This window comes from Rhamphochromis longiceps, linkage group LG3 (genome assembly GCF_057381845.1).
Source record: "Rhamphochromis longiceps isolate RC_006_pf linkage group LG3, R_longiceps_female_GT1.1, whole genome shotgun sequence".
NCBI classification, from domain to species: Eukaryota; Metazoa; Chordata; class Actinopteri; order Cichliformes; family Cichlidae; genus Rhamphochromis; species Rhamphochromis longiceps.
This window is the reverse complement of record NC_140559.1, coordinates 65894247-65907597: the sequence shown is the minus strand read 5'-3', so window position 1 is coordinate 65907597 and position 13351 is coordinate 65894247. Positions and strand designations below refer to the sequence as shown.

At 58.0% G+C, this 13351-nt stretch overlaps 8 non-coding genes and 1 pseudogene across 8 annotated transcripts; all 9 read right to left on the bottom strand.

The window, feature by feature from the left end:
- Nucleotides 1–599: 599 nt before the first annotated feature.
- On the bottom strand, nucleotides 600–718 carry LOC146675924 (5S ribosomal RNA). The gene has a single exon (XR_014910999.1). It is a non-coding gene; the product is annotated as a 5S ribosomal RNA (ribosomal RNA).
- Nucleotides 719–1618: 900 nt separating this feature from the next.
- Nucleotides 1619–1737, bottom strand: LOC146675923 (5S ribosomal RNA; annotated as a pseudogene).
- Nucleotides 1738–3039: 1302 nt separating this feature from the next.
- Nucleotides 3040–3158, bottom strand: LOC146675922 (5S ribosomal RNA). The gene has a single exon (XR_014910998.1). It is a non-coding gene; the product is annotated as a 5S ribosomal RNA (ribosomal RNA).
- Nucleotides 3159–4972: 1814 nt separating this feature from the next.
- Nucleotides 4973–5091, bottom strand: LOC146675921 (5S ribosomal RNA). Its single transcript, XR_014910996.1, has one exon. It is a non-coding gene; the product is annotated as a 5S ribosomal RNA (ribosomal RNA).
- Nucleotides 5092–6111: 1020 nt separating this feature from the next.
- Nucleotides 6112–6230, bottom strand: LOC146675920 (5S ribosomal RNA). The gene has a single exon (XR_014910995.1). It is a non-coding gene; the product is annotated as a 5S ribosomal RNA (ribosomal RNA).
- A 1062-nt stretch (nucleotides 6231–7292) lies between these two features.
- Nucleotides 7293–7411, bottom strand: LOC146675919 (5S ribosomal RNA). The gene has a single exon (XR_014910901.1). It is a non-coding gene; the product is annotated as a 5S ribosomal RNA (ribosomal RNA).
- A 1457-nt stretch (nucleotides 7412–8868) lies between these two features.
- On the bottom strand, nucleotides 8869–8987 carry LOC146675918 (5S ribosomal RNA). Its single transcript, XR_014910852.1, has one exon. It is a non-coding gene; the product is annotated as a 5S ribosomal RNA (ribosomal RNA).
- A 1818-nt stretch (nucleotides 8988–10805) lies between these two features.
- LOC146675917 (5S ribosomal RNA) lies at nucleotides 10806–10924 on the bottom strand. The gene has a single exon (XR_014910994.1). It is a non-coding gene; the product is annotated as a 5S ribosomal RNA (ribosomal RNA).
- A 1656-nt stretch (nucleotides 10925–12580) lies between these two features.
- On the bottom strand, nucleotides 12581–12699 carry LOC146675916 (5S ribosomal RNA). The gene has a single exon (XR_014910993.1). It is a non-coding gene; the product is annotated as a 5S ribosomal RNA (ribosomal RNA).
- Between the last annotated feature and the right edge of the window lie 652 nt (nucleotides 12700–13351).

Genomic DNA, 13351 nt, shown 5'->3' with positions numbered 1-13351 from the left:
AAAAGGGCCCTGGTGTGGTGTAAGTGGCCTCAGCCAGCAGCCACAGGCCCTGGTGTGGTGTAGGTGGCCTCAGCCAGCAGCCACAGGCCCTGGTGTGGTGTAAGTGGCCTCAGCCAGCAGCCACAGGCCCTGGTGTGGTGTAAGTGGCCTCAGCCAGTGCCACAGGCCCTGGTGTGGTGTAAGTGGCCTGAGCAAGAGCCACAGGCCCTGGTGTGGTGTAAGTGGCCTGAGCAAGAGCCACAGACCCTGGTGTGGTGTAATTGGCCTCAATAGCAACTAATGCCCTGGTGTGGTGTAGGTGGCCTCAGCCAGCAGCCACAGGCCCTGGTGTGGTGTAAGTGGCCTCAGCCAGCAGCCACAGGCCCTGGTGTGGTGTAAGTGGCCTCAGCCAGAGCCACAGGCCCTGATGTGGTGTAAGTGGCCCCAGCCGGTCACTCAGGCCCTTGTGTGGTGTAGGTTGCATCAGCTAGCAGCACAAGACATTGGAAAAGAGCCAAAAGCAGTGTCGTTAATGTGCCCTCATTAATGGGCAGCTGCTTTTGGTCTTTTAATACACCCCTTCTCTGGATCAAAAGCGGTTCAATGACATGAAAATGAAAGGCTTACAGCACCAGGTATTCCCAGGCAGTCTCCCATCCAAGTACTAACCAAGCCCAGCCCTGCTTAGCTTCCGAGATCAGACGAGGTCGGGCGTGCTCAGGGTGGTATGGCCGTAAGCTGCTGGCTCCAGCACAATGTCTCAATTTATGGATTCAAGTGATTAGGTGGCAAGTACCTGAAGTTACGAAGACAATCCTATAACCATACCTGCATGTTTGCATAATACCCTAACCCAAAGGCTCAGTTTGGCATTTATCCAACAGCACAGGCCCTGGATTGTTGAAGATGGCCTCAGGAACCAGCACAAGGCCTGGTGTGTTGTACATGGCCACAGCAAGCAGCACAGGGCCTGGTTTGGTGAAGATGGCCTCGGCCAGAAGCGCAGGGCCTGGTGTGATGTGAGTGGCCTGAGCAAGAGCAACAGGCCTTGGTGTGGTGTAAGTGGCCTCAGCCAGCAGCCACAGGCCCTGGTGTGGTGTAAGTCGCCTCAGCCAGAAGCCACAGGCACTGGTGTGGTGTAAGTGGCCTCAGCCAGCAGCAAAAGGGCCCTGGTGTGGTGTAAGTGGCCTCAGCCAGTGCCACAGGCCCTGGTGTGGTGTAAGTGGCCTGAGCAAGAGCCACAGGCCCTGGTGTGGTGTAAGTGGCCTGAGCAAGAGCCACAGACCCTGGTGTGGTGTAATTGGCCTCAATAGCAACTAATGCCCTGGTGTGGTGTAGGTGGCCTCAGCCAGCAGCCACAGGCCCTGGTGTGGTGTAAGTTGCCTCAGCCAGCAGCCACAGGCCCTGGTGTGGTGTAAGTGGCCTCAGCCAGAGCCACAGGCCCTGATGTGGTGTAAGTGGCCCCAGCCGGTCACTCAGGCCCTTGTGTGGTGTAGGTTGCATCAGCTAGCAGCACAAGACATTGGAAAAGAGCCAAAAGCAGTGTCGTTAATGTGCCCTCATTAATGGGCAGCTGCTTTTGGTCTTTTAATACACCCCTTCTCTGGATCAAAAGCGGTTCAATGACATGAAAATGAAAGGCTTACAGCACCAGGTATTCCCAGGCAGTCTCCCATCCAAGTACTAACCAAGCCAAGCCCTGCTTAGCTTCCGAGATCAGACGAGGTCGGGCGTGCTCAGGGTGGTATGGCCGTAAGCTGCTGGCCCCAGCACAATGTCTCAATTTATGGATTCAAGTGATTAGGTGGCAAGTACCTGAAGTTACGAAGACAATCCTATAACCATACCTGCATGTTTGCATAATACCCTAACCCAAAGGCTCAGTTTGGCATTTATCCAACAGCACAGGCCCTGGATTGTTGAAGATGGCCTCAGGAACCAGCACAGGACCTGGTTTGGTGAAGATGGCCTCGGCCAGAAGCGCAGGGCCTGGTGTGAAGTGAGTGGCCTGAGCAAGAGCAACAGGCCTTGGTGTGGTGTAAGTGGCCTCAGCCAGCAGCCACAGGCCCTGGTGTGGTGTAAGTCGCCTCAGCCAGCAGCCACAGGCACTGGTGTGGTGTAAGTGGCCTCAGCCAGCAGCAAAAGGGCCCTGGTGTGGTGTAAGTGGCCTCAGCCAGCAGCCACAGGCCCTGGTGTGGTGTAGGTGGCCTCAGCCAGCAGCCACAGGCCCTGGTGTGGTGTAAGTGGCCTCAGCCAGCAGCCACAGGCCCTGGTGTGGTGTAAGTGGCCTCAGCCAGCAGCCACAGGCCCTGGTGTGGTGTAAGTGGCCTCAGCCAGTGCCACAGGCCCTGGTGTGGTGTAAGTGGCCTGAGCAAGAGCCACAGACCCTGGTGTGGTGTAATTGGCCTCAGCCAGCAGCCACAGGCCCTGGTGTGGTGTAAGTGGCCTCAGCCAGAAGCCACAGGCACTGGTGTGGTGTAAGTGGCCTCAGCCAGCAGCAAAAGGGCCCTGGTGTGGTGTAAGTCGCCTCAGCCAGCAGCCACAGGCCCTGGTGTGGTGTAGGTGGCCTCAGCCAGCAGCCACAGGCCCTGGTGTGGTGTAAGTGGCCTCAGCCAGTGCCACAGGCCCTGGTGTGGTGTAAGTGGCCTGAGCAAGAGCCACAGGCCCTGGTGTGGTGTAAGTGGCCTCAGCCAGTGCCACAGGCCCTGGTGTGGTGTAATTGGCCTCAGCCAGCAGCCACAGGCCCTGGTGTGGTGTAGGTGGCCTCAGCCAGCAGCCACAGGCCCTGGTGTGGTGTAAGTGGCCTCAGCCAGCAGCCACAGGCCCTGGTGTGGTGTAAGTGGCCTCAGCCAGAGCCACAGGCCCTGATGTGGTGTAAGTGGCCCCAGCCGGTCACTCAGGCCCTTGTGTGGTGTAGGTTGCATCAGCTAGCAGCACAAGACATTGGAAAAGAGCCAAAAGCAGTGTCGTTAATGTGCCCTCATTAATGGGCAGCTGCTTTTGGTCTTTTAATACACCCCTTCTCTGGATCAAAAGCGGTTCAATGACATGAAAATGAAAGGCTTACAGCACCAGGTATTCCCAGGCAGTCTCCCATCCAAGTACTAACCAAGCCCAGCCCTGCTTAGCTTCCGAGATCAGACGAGGTCGGGCGTGCTCAGGGTGGTATGGCCGTAAGCTGCTGGCTCCAGCACAATGTCTCAATTTATGGATTCAAGTGATTAGGTGGCAAGTACCTGAAGTTACGAAGACAATCCTATAACCATACCTGCATGTTTGCATAATACCCTAACCCAAAGGCTCAGTTTGGCATTTATCCAACAGCACAGGCCCTGGATTGTTGAAGATGGCCTCAGGGACCAGCACAGGGCCTGGTGTGTTGTACATGGCCACAGCAAGCAGCACAGGGCCTGGTTTGGTGAAGATGGCCTCGGCCAGAAGCGCAGGGCCTGGTGTGATGTGAGTGGCCTGAGCAAGAGCAACAGGCCTTGGTGTGGTGTAAGTGGCCTCAGCCAGCAGCCACAGGCCCTGGTGTGGTGTAAGTGGCCTGAGCAAGAGCCACAGACCCTGGTGTGGTGTAATTGGCCTCAGCCAGCAGCCACAGGCCCTGGTGTGGTGTAAGTGGCCTCAGCCAGAAGCCACAGGCACTGGTGTGGTGTAAGTGGCCTCAGCCAGCAGCAAAAGGGCCCTGGTGTGGTTTAAGTCGCCTCAGCCAGCAGCCACAGGCCCTGGTGTGGTGTAGGTGGCCTCAGCCAGCAGCCACAGGCCCTGGTGTGGTGTAAGTGGCCACAGCAAGCAGCACAGGGCCTGGTTTGGTGAAGATGGCCTCGGCCAGAAGCGCAGGGCCTGGTGTGATGTGAGTGGCCTGAGCAAGAGCAACAGGCCTTGCTGTGGTGTAAGTGGCCTCAGCCAGCAGCCACAGGCCCTGGTGTGGTGTAAGTGGCCTGAGCAAGAGCCACAGACCCTGGTGTGGTGTAATTGGCCTCAGCCAGCAGCCACAGGCCCTGGTGTGGTGTAAGTGGCCTCAGCCAGCAGCCACAGGCACTGGTGTGGTGTAAGTGGCCTCAGCCAGCAGCAAAAGGGCCCTGGTGTGGTTTAAGTCGCCTCAGCCAGCAGCCACAGGCCCTGGTGTGGTGTAGGTGGCCTCAGCCAGCAGCCACAGGCCCTGGTGTGGTGTAAGTGGCCACAGCAAGCAGCACAGGGCCTGGTTTGGTGAAGATGGCCTCGGCCAGAAGCGCAGGGCCTGGTGTGATGTGAGTGGCCTGAGCAAGAGCCACAGGCCTTGGTGTGGTGTAAGTGGCCTCAGCCAGCAGCCACAGGCCCTGGTGTGGCGTAAGTCGCCTCAGCCAGAAGCCACAGGCACTGGTGTGGTGTAAGTGGCCTCAGCCAGCAGCAAAAGGGCCCTGGTGTGGTGTAAGTGGCCTCAGCCAGCAGCCACAGGCCCTGGTGTGGTGTAGGTGGCCTCAGCCAGCAGCCACAGGCCCTGGTGTGGTGTAAGTGGCCTCAGCCAGCAGCCACAGGCCCTGGTGTGGTGTAAGTGGCCTCAGCCAGTGCCACAGGCCCTGGTGTGGTGTAAGTGGCCTGAGCAAGAGCCACAGGCCCTGGTGTGGTGTAAGTGGCCTGAGCAAGAGCCACAGACCCTGGTGTGGTGTAATTGGCCTCAATAGCAACTAATGCCCTGGTGTGGTGTAGGTGGCCTCAGCCAGCAGCCACAGGCCCTGGTGTGGTGTAAGTGGCCTCAGCCAGCAGCCACAGGCCCTGGTGTGGTGTAAGTGGCCTCAGCCAGAGCCACAGGCCCTGATGTGGTGTAAGTGGCCCCAGCCGGTCACTCAGGCCCTTGTGTGGTGTAGGTTGCATCAGCTAGCAGCACAAGACATTGGAAAAGAGCCAAAAGCAGTGTCGTTAATGTGCCCTCATTAATGGGCAGCTGCTTTTGGTCTTTTAATACACCCCTTCTCTGGATCAAAAGCGGTTCAATGACATGAAAATGAAAGGCTTACAGCACCAGGTATTCCCAGGCAGTCTCCCATCCAAGTACTAACCAAGCCCAGCCCTGCTTAGCTTCCGAGATCAGACGAGGTCGGGCGTGCTCAGGGTGGTATGGCCGTAAGCTGCTGGCTCCAGCACAATGTCTCAATTTATGGATTCAAGTGATTAGGTGGCAAGTACCTGAAGTTACGAAGACAATCCTATAACCATACCTGCATGTTTGCATAATACCCTAACCCAAAGGCTCAGTTTGGCATTTATCCAACAGCACAGGCCCTGGATTGTTGAAGATGGCCTCAGGAACCAGCACAGGGCCTGGTGTGTTGTACATGGCCACAGCAAGCAGCACAGGGCCTGGTTTGGTGAAGATGGCCTCGGCCAGAAGCGCAGGGCCTGGTGTGATGTGAGTGGCCTGAGCAAGAGCCACAGGCCTTGGTGTGGTGTAAGTGGCCTCAGCCAGCAGCCACAGGCCCTGGTGTGGTGTAAGTCGCCTCAGCCAGAAGCCACAGGCACTGGTGTGGTGTAAGTGGCCTCAGCCAGCAGCAAAAGGGCCCTGGTGTGGTGTAAGTGGCCTCAGCCAGCAGCCACAGGCCCTGGTGTGGTGTAGGTGGCCTCAGCCAGCAGCCACAGGCCCTGGTGTGGTGTAAGTGGCCTCAGCCAGCAGCCACAGGCCCTGGTGTGGTGTAAGTGGCCTCAGCCAGTGCCACAGGCCCTGGTGTGGTGTAAGTGGCCTGAGCAAGAGCCACAGGCCCTGGTGTGGTGTAAGTGGCCTGAGCAAGAGCCACAGACCCTGGTGTGGTGTAATTGGCCTCAATAGCAACTAATGCCCTGGTGTGGTGTAGGTGGCCTCAGCCAGCAGCCACAGGCCCTGGTGTGGTGTAAGTGGCCTCAGCCAGCAGCCACAGGCCCTGGTGTGGTGTAAGTGGCCTCAGCCAGAGCCACAGGCCCTGATGTGGTGTAAGTGGCCCCAGCCGGTCACTCAGGCCCTTGTGTGGTGTAGGTTGCATCAGCTAGCAGCACAAGACATTGGAAAAGAGCCAAAAGCAGTGTCGTTAATGTGCCCTCATTAATGGGCAGCTGCTTTTGGTCTTTTAATACACCCCTTCTCTGGATCAAAAGCGGTTCAATGACATGAAAATGAAAGGCTTACAGCACCAGGTATTCCCAGGCAGTCTCCCATCCAAGTACTAACCAAGCCCAGCCCTGCTTAGCTTCCGAGATCAGACGAGGTCGGGCGTGCTCAGGGTGGTATGGCCGTAAGCTGCTGGCTCCAGCACAATGTCTCAATTTATGGATTCAAGTGATTAGGTGGCAAGTACCTGAAGTTACGAAGACAATCCTATAACCATACCTGCATGTTTGCATAATACCCTAACCCAAAGGCTCAGTTTGGCATTTATCCAACAGCACAGGCCCTGGATTGTTGAAGATGGCCTCAGGAACCAGCACAGGGCCTGGTGTGTTGTACATGGCCACAGCAAGCAGCACAGGGCCTGGTTTGGTGAAGATGTCCTCGGCCAGAAGCGCAGGGCCTGGTGTGATGTGAGTGGCCTGAGTAAGAGCAACAGGCCTTGGTGTGGTGTAAGTGGCCTCAGCCAGCAGCCACAGGCCCTGGTGTGGTGTAAGTCGCCTCAGCCAGAAGCCACAGGCACTGGTGTGGTGTAAGTGGCCTCAGCCAGCAGCAAAAGGGCCCTGGTGTGGTGTAAGTGGCCTCAGCCAGCAGCCACAGGCCCTGGTGTGGTGTAGGTGGCCTCAGCCAGCAGCCACAGGCCCTGGTGTGGTGTAAGTGGCCTCAGCCAGCAGCCACAGGCCCTGGTGTGGTGTAAGTGGCCTCAGCCAGCAGCCACAGGCCCTGGTGTGGTGTAAGTGGCCTCAGCCAGTGCCACAGGCCCTGGTGTGGTGTAAGTGGCCTGAGCAAGAGCCACAGGCCCTGGTGTGGTGTAAGTGGCCTCAGCCAGTGCCACAGGCCCTGGTGTGGTTTAATTGGCCTCAGCCAGCAGCCACAGGCCCTGGTGTGGTGTAGGTGGCCTCAGCCAGCAGCCACAGGCCCTGGTGTGGTGTAAGTGGCCTCAGCCAGCAGCCACAGGCCCTGGTGTGGTGTAAGTGGCCTCAGCCAGAGCCACAGGCCCTGATGTGGTGTAAGTGGCCCCAGCCGGTCACTCAGGCCCTTGTGTGGTGTAGGTTGCATCAGCTAGCAGCACAAGACATTGGAAAAGAGCCAAAAGCAGTGTCGTTAATGTGCCCTCATTAATGGGCAGCTGCTTTTGGTCTTTTAATACACCCCTTCTCTGGATCAAAAGCGGTTCAATGACATGAAAAGGAAAGGCTTACAGCACCAGGTATTCCCAGGAAGTCTCCCATCCAAGTACTAACCAAGCCCAGCCCTGCTTAGCTTCCGAGATCAGACGAGGTCGGGCGTGCTCAGGGTGGTATGGCCGTAAGCTGCTGGCTCCAGCACAATGTCTCAATTTATGGATTCAAGTGATTAGGTGGCAAGTACCTGAAGTTACGAAGACAATCCTATAACCATACCTGCATGTTTGCATAATACCCTAACCCAAAGGCTCAGTTTGGCATTTATCCAACAGCACAGGCCCTGGATTGTTGAAGATGGCCTCAGGAACCAGCACAGGGCCTGGTGTGTTGTACATGGCCACAGCAAGCAGCACAGGGCCTGGTTTGGTGAAGATGGCCTCGGCCAGAAGCGCAGGGCCTGGTGTGATGTGAGTGGCCTGAGCAAGAGCAACAGGCCTTGGTGTGGTGTAAGTGGCCTCAGCCAGCAGCCACAGGCCCTGGTGTGGTGTAAGTCGCCTCAGCCAGAAGCCACAGGCACTGGTGTGGTGTAAGTGGCCTCAGCCAGCAGCAAAAGGGCCCTGGTGTGGTGTAAGTGGCCTCAGCCAGCAGCCACAGGCCCTGGTGTGGTGTAGGTGGCCTCAGCCAGCAGCCACAGGCCCTGGTGTGGTGTAAGTGGCCTCAGCCAGCAGCCACAGGCCCTGGTGTGGTGTAAGTGGCCTCAGCCAGCAGCCACAGGCCCTGGTGTGGTGTAAGTGGCCTCAGCCAGTGCCACAGGCCCTGGTGTGGTGTAAGTGGCCTGAGCAAGAGCCACAGGCCCTGGTGTGGTGTAATTGGCCTCAGCCAGCAGCCACAGGCCCTGGTGTGGTGTAAGTAGCCTCAGCCAGAAGCCACAGGCACTGGTGTGGTGTAAGTGGCCTCAGCCAGCAGCAAAAGGGCCCTGGTGTGGTGTAAGTCGCCTCAGCCAGCAGCCACAGGCCCTGGTGTGGTGTAGGTGGCCTCAGCCAGCAGCCACAGGCCCTGGTGTGGTGTAAGTGGCCTCAGCCAGCAGCCACAGGCCCTGGTGTGGTGTAAGTGGCCTCAGCCAGTGCCACAGGCCCTGGTGTGGTGTAAGTGGCCTGAGCAAGAGCCACAGACCCTGGTGTGGTGTAATTGGCCTCAGTAGCAACTAAGGCCCTGGTGTGGTGTATGTGGCCTCAGGCAGCAGCCACAGGCCCTGTTGTGATGTAACTTGCCTGAGCAAGAGCCACAGACCCTGGTGTGGTGTAATTGGCCTCAATAGCAACTAATGCCCTGGTGTGGTGTAGGTGGCCTCAGCCAGCAGCCACAGGCCCTGGTGTGGTGTAAGTGGCCTCAGCCAGCAGCCACAGGCCCTGGTGTGGTGTAAGTGGCCTCAGCCAGAGCCACAGGCCCTGATGTTGTGTAAGTGGCCCCAGCCGGTCACTCAGGCCCTTGTGTGGTGTAGGTTGCATCAGCTAGCAGCACAAGACATTGGAAAAGAGCCAAAAGCAGTGTCGTTAATGTGCCCTCATTAATGGGGAGCTGCTTTTGGTCTTTTAATACACCCCTTCTCTGGATCAAAAGCGGTTCAATGACATGAAAATGAAAGGCTTACAGCACCAGGTATTCCCAGTCAGTCTCCCATCCAAGTACTAACCAAGCCCAGCCCTGCTTAGCTTCCGAGATCAGAAGAGGTCGGGCGTGCTCAGGGTGGTATGGCCGTAAGCTGCTGGCCCCAGCACCATGTCTCAATTTATGGATTCAAGTGATTAGGTGGCAAGTACCTGAAGTTACGAAGACAATCCTATAACCATACCTGCATGTTTGCATAATACCCTAACCCAAAGGCTCAGTTTGGCATTTATCCAACAGCACAGGCCCTGGATTGTTGAAGATGGCCTCAGGAACCAGCACAGGGCCTGGTGTGTTGTACATGGCCACAGCAAGCAGCACAGGGCCTGGTTTGGTGAAGATGGCCTCGGCCAGAAGCGCAGGGCCTGGTGTGATGTGAGTGACCTGAGCAAGAGCAACAGGCCTTGGTGTGGTGTAAGTGGCCTCAGCCAGCAGCCACAGGCCCTGGTGTGGTGTAAGTCGCCTCAGCCAGAAGCCACAGGCACTGGTGTGGTGTAAGTGGCCTCAGCCAGCAGCAAAAGGGCCCTGGTGTGGTGTAAGTGGCCTCAGCCAGCAGCCACAGGCCCTGGTGTGGTGTAGGTGGCCTCAGCCAGCAGCCACAGGCCCTGGTGTGGTGTAAGTGGCCTCAGCCAGCAGCCACAGGCCCTGGTGTGGTGTAAGTGGCCTCAGCCAGCAGCCACAGGCCCTGGTGTGGTGTAAGTGGCCTCAGCCAGTGCCACAGGCCCTGGTGTGGTGTAAGTGGCCTGAGCAAGAGCCACAGACCCTGGTGTGGTGTAAGTGGCCTCAGCCAGCAGCCACAGGCCCTGGTGTGGTGTAAGTCGCCTCAGCCAGAAGCCACAGGCACTGGTGTGGTGTAAGTGGCCTCAGCCAGCAGCAAAAGGGCCCTGGTGTGGTGTAAGTGGCCTCAGCCAGCAGCCACAGGCCCTGGTGTGGTGTAGGTGGCCTCAGCCAGCAGCCACAGGCCCTGGTGTGGTGTAAGTGGCCTGAGCAAGAGCCACAGACCCTGGTGTGGTGTAATTGGCCTCAGCCAGCAGCCACAGGCCCTGGTGTGGTGTAAGTGGCCTCAGCCAGCAGCCACAGGCACTGGTGTGGTGTAAGTGGCCTCAGCCAGCAGCAAAAGGGCCCTGGTGTGGTTTAAGTCGCCTCAGCCAGCAGCCACAGGCCCTGGTGTGGTGTAGGTGGCCTCAGCCAGCAGCCACAGGCCCTGGTGTGGTGTAAGTGGCCACAGCAAGCAGCACAGGGCCTGGTTTGGTGAAGATGGCCTCGGCCAGAAGCGCAGGGCCTGGTGTGATGTGAGTGGCCTGAGCAAGAGCCACAGGCCTTGGTGTGGTGTAAGTGGCCTCAGCCAGCAGCCACAGGCCCTGGTGTGGTGTAAGTCGCCTCAGCCAGAAGCCACAGGCACTGGTGTGGTGTAAGTGGCCTCAGCCAGCAGCCACAGGCCCTGGTGTGGTGTAGGTGGCCTCAGCCAGCAGCCACAGGCCCTGGTGTGGTGTAAGTGGCCTCAGCCAGCAGCCACAGGCCCTGGTCTGGTGTAAGTGGCCTCAGCCAGTGCCACAGGCCCTGGTGTGGTGTAAGTGGCCTGAGCAAGAGCCACAGGCCCTGGTGTGGTGTAAGTGGCCTGAGCAAGAGCCACAGACCCTGGTGTGGTGTAAGTGGCCTCAGCCAGCAGCCACAGGCCCTGGTGTGGTGTAAGTGGCCTCAGCCAGAGCCACAGGCCCTGATGTGGTGTAAGTGGCCCCAGCCGGTCACTCAGGCCCTTGTGTGGTGTAGGTTGCATCAGCTAGCAGCACAAGACATTGGAAAAGAGCCAAAAGCAGTGTCGTTAATGTGCCCTCATTAATGGGCAGCTGCTTTTGGTCTTTTAATACACCCCTTCTCTGGATCAAAAGCGGTTCAATGACATGAAAATGAAAGGCTTACAGCACCAGGTATTCCCAGGCAGTCTCCCATCCAAGTACTAACCAAGCCCAGCCCTGCTTAGCTTCCGAGATCAGACGAGGTCGGGCGTGCTCAGGGTGGTATGGCCGTAAGCTGCTGGCTCCAGCACAATGTCTCAATTTATGGATTCAAGTGATTAGGTGGCAAGTACCTGAAGTTACGAAGACAATCCTATAACCATACCTGCATGTTTGCATAATACCCTAAACAAAGGCTCAGTTTGGCATTTATCCAACAGCACAGGCCCTGGATTGTTGAAGATGGCCTCAGGGACCAGCACAGGGCCTGGTGTGTTGTACATGGCCACAACAAGCAGCACAGGGCCTGGTTTGGTGAAGATGGCCTCGGCCAGAAGCGCAGGGCCTGGTGTGATGTGAGTGGCCTGAGCAAGAGCAACAGGCCTTGGTGTGGTGTAAGTGGCCTCAGCCAGCAGCCACAGGCCCTGGTGTGGTGTAAGTCGCCTCAGCCAGAAGCCACAGGCACTGGTGTGGTGTAAGTGGCCTCAGCCAGCAGCAAAAGGGCCCTGGTGTGATGTAAGTGGCCTCAGCCAGCAGCCACAGGCCCTGGTGTGGTGTAGGTGGCCTCAGCCAGCAGCCACAGGCCCTGGTGTGGTGTAAGTGGCCTCAGCCAGAAGCCACAGGCCCTGGTGTGGTGTAAGTGGCCTCAGCCAGTGCCACAGGCCCTGGTGTGGTGTAAGTGGCCTGAGCAAGAGCCACAGACCCTGGTGTGGTGTAATTGGCCTCAGCCAGCAGCCACAGGCCCTGGTGTGGTGTAAGTCGCCTCAGCCAGAAGCCACAGGCACTGGTGTGGTGTAAGTGGCCTCAGCCAGCAGCAAAAGGGCCCTGGTGTGGTTTAAGTCGCCTCAGCCAGCAGCCACAGGCCCTGGTGTGGTGTAGGTGGCCTCAGCCAGCAGCCACAGGCCCTGGTGTGGTGTAAGTGGCCACAGCAAGCAGCACAGGGCCTGGTTTGGTGAAGATGGCCTCGGCCAGAAGCGCAGGGCCTGGTGTGATGTGAGTGGCCTGAGCAAGAGCCACAGGCCTTGGTGTGGTGTAAGTGGCCTCAGCCAGCAGCCACAGGCCCTGGTGTGGTGTAAGTCGCCTCAGCCAGAAGCCACAGGCACTGGTGTGGTGTAAGTGGCCTCAGCCAGCAGCAAAAGGGCCCTGGTGTGGTGTAAGTGGCCTCAGCCAGCAGCCACAGGCCCTGGTGTGGTGTAGGTGGCCTCAGCCAGCAGCCACAGGCCCTGGTGTGGTGTAAGTGGCCTCAGCCAGCAGCCACAGGCCCTGGTGTGGTGTAAGTGGCCTCAGCCAGTGCCACAGGCCCTGGTGTGGTGTAAGTGGCCTGAGCAAGAGCCACAGGCCCTGGTGTGGTGTAAGTGGCCTGAGCAAGAGCCACAGACCCTGGTGTGGTGTAATTGGCCTCAATAGCAACTAATGCCCTGGTGTGGTGTAGGTGGCCTCAGCCAGCAGCCACAGGCCCTGGTGTGGTGTAAGTGGCCTCAGCCAGCAGCCACAGGCCCTGGTGTGGTGTAAGTGGCCTCAGCCAGAGCCACAGGCCCTGATGTGGTGTAAGTGGCCCCAGCCGGTCACTCAGGCCCTTGTGTGGTGTAGGTTGCATCAGCTAGCAGCACAAGACATTGGAAAAGAGCCAAAAGCAGTGTCGTTAATGTGCCCTCATTAATGGGCAGCTGCTTTTGGTCTTTTAATACACCCCTTCTCTGGATCAAAAGCGGTTCAATGACATGAAAAAGAAAGGCTTACAGCACCAGGTATTCCCAGGCAGTCTCCCATCCAAGTACTAACCAAGCCCAGCCCTGCTTAGCTTCCGAGATCAGACGAGGTCGGGCGTGCTCAGGGTGGTATGGCCGTAAGCTGCTGGCTCCAGCACAATGTCTCAATTTATGGATTCAAGTGATTAGGTGGCAAGTACCTGAAGTTACGAAGACAATCCTATAACCATACCTGCATGTTTGCATAATACCCTAACCCAAAGGCTCAGTTTGGCATTTATCCAACAGCACAGGCCCTGGATTGTTGAAGATGGCCTCAGGAACAAGCACAGGGCCTGGTGTGTTGTACATGGCCACAGCAAGCAGCACAGGGCCTGGTTTGGTGAAGATGGCCTCGGCCAGAAGCGCAGGGCCTGGTGTGATGTGAGTGGCCTGAGTAAGAGCAACAGGCCTTGGTGTGGTGTAAGTGGCCTCAGCCAGCAGCCACAGGCCCTGGTGTGGTGTAAGTCGCCTCAGCCAGAAGCCACAGGCACTGGTGTGGTGTAAGTGGCCTCAGCCAGCAGCAAAAGGGCCCTGGTGTGGTGTAAGTGGCCTCAGCCAGCAGCCACAGGCCCTGGTGTGGTGTAAGTGGCCTCAGCCAGCAGCCACAGGCCCTGGTGTGGTGTAAGTGGCCTCAGCCAGCAGCCACAGGCCCTGGTGTGGTGTAAGTGGCCTCAGCCAGTGCCACAGGCCCTGGTGTGGTGTAAGTGGCCTGAGCAAGAGCCACAGGCCCTGGTGTGGTGTAATTGGCCTCAG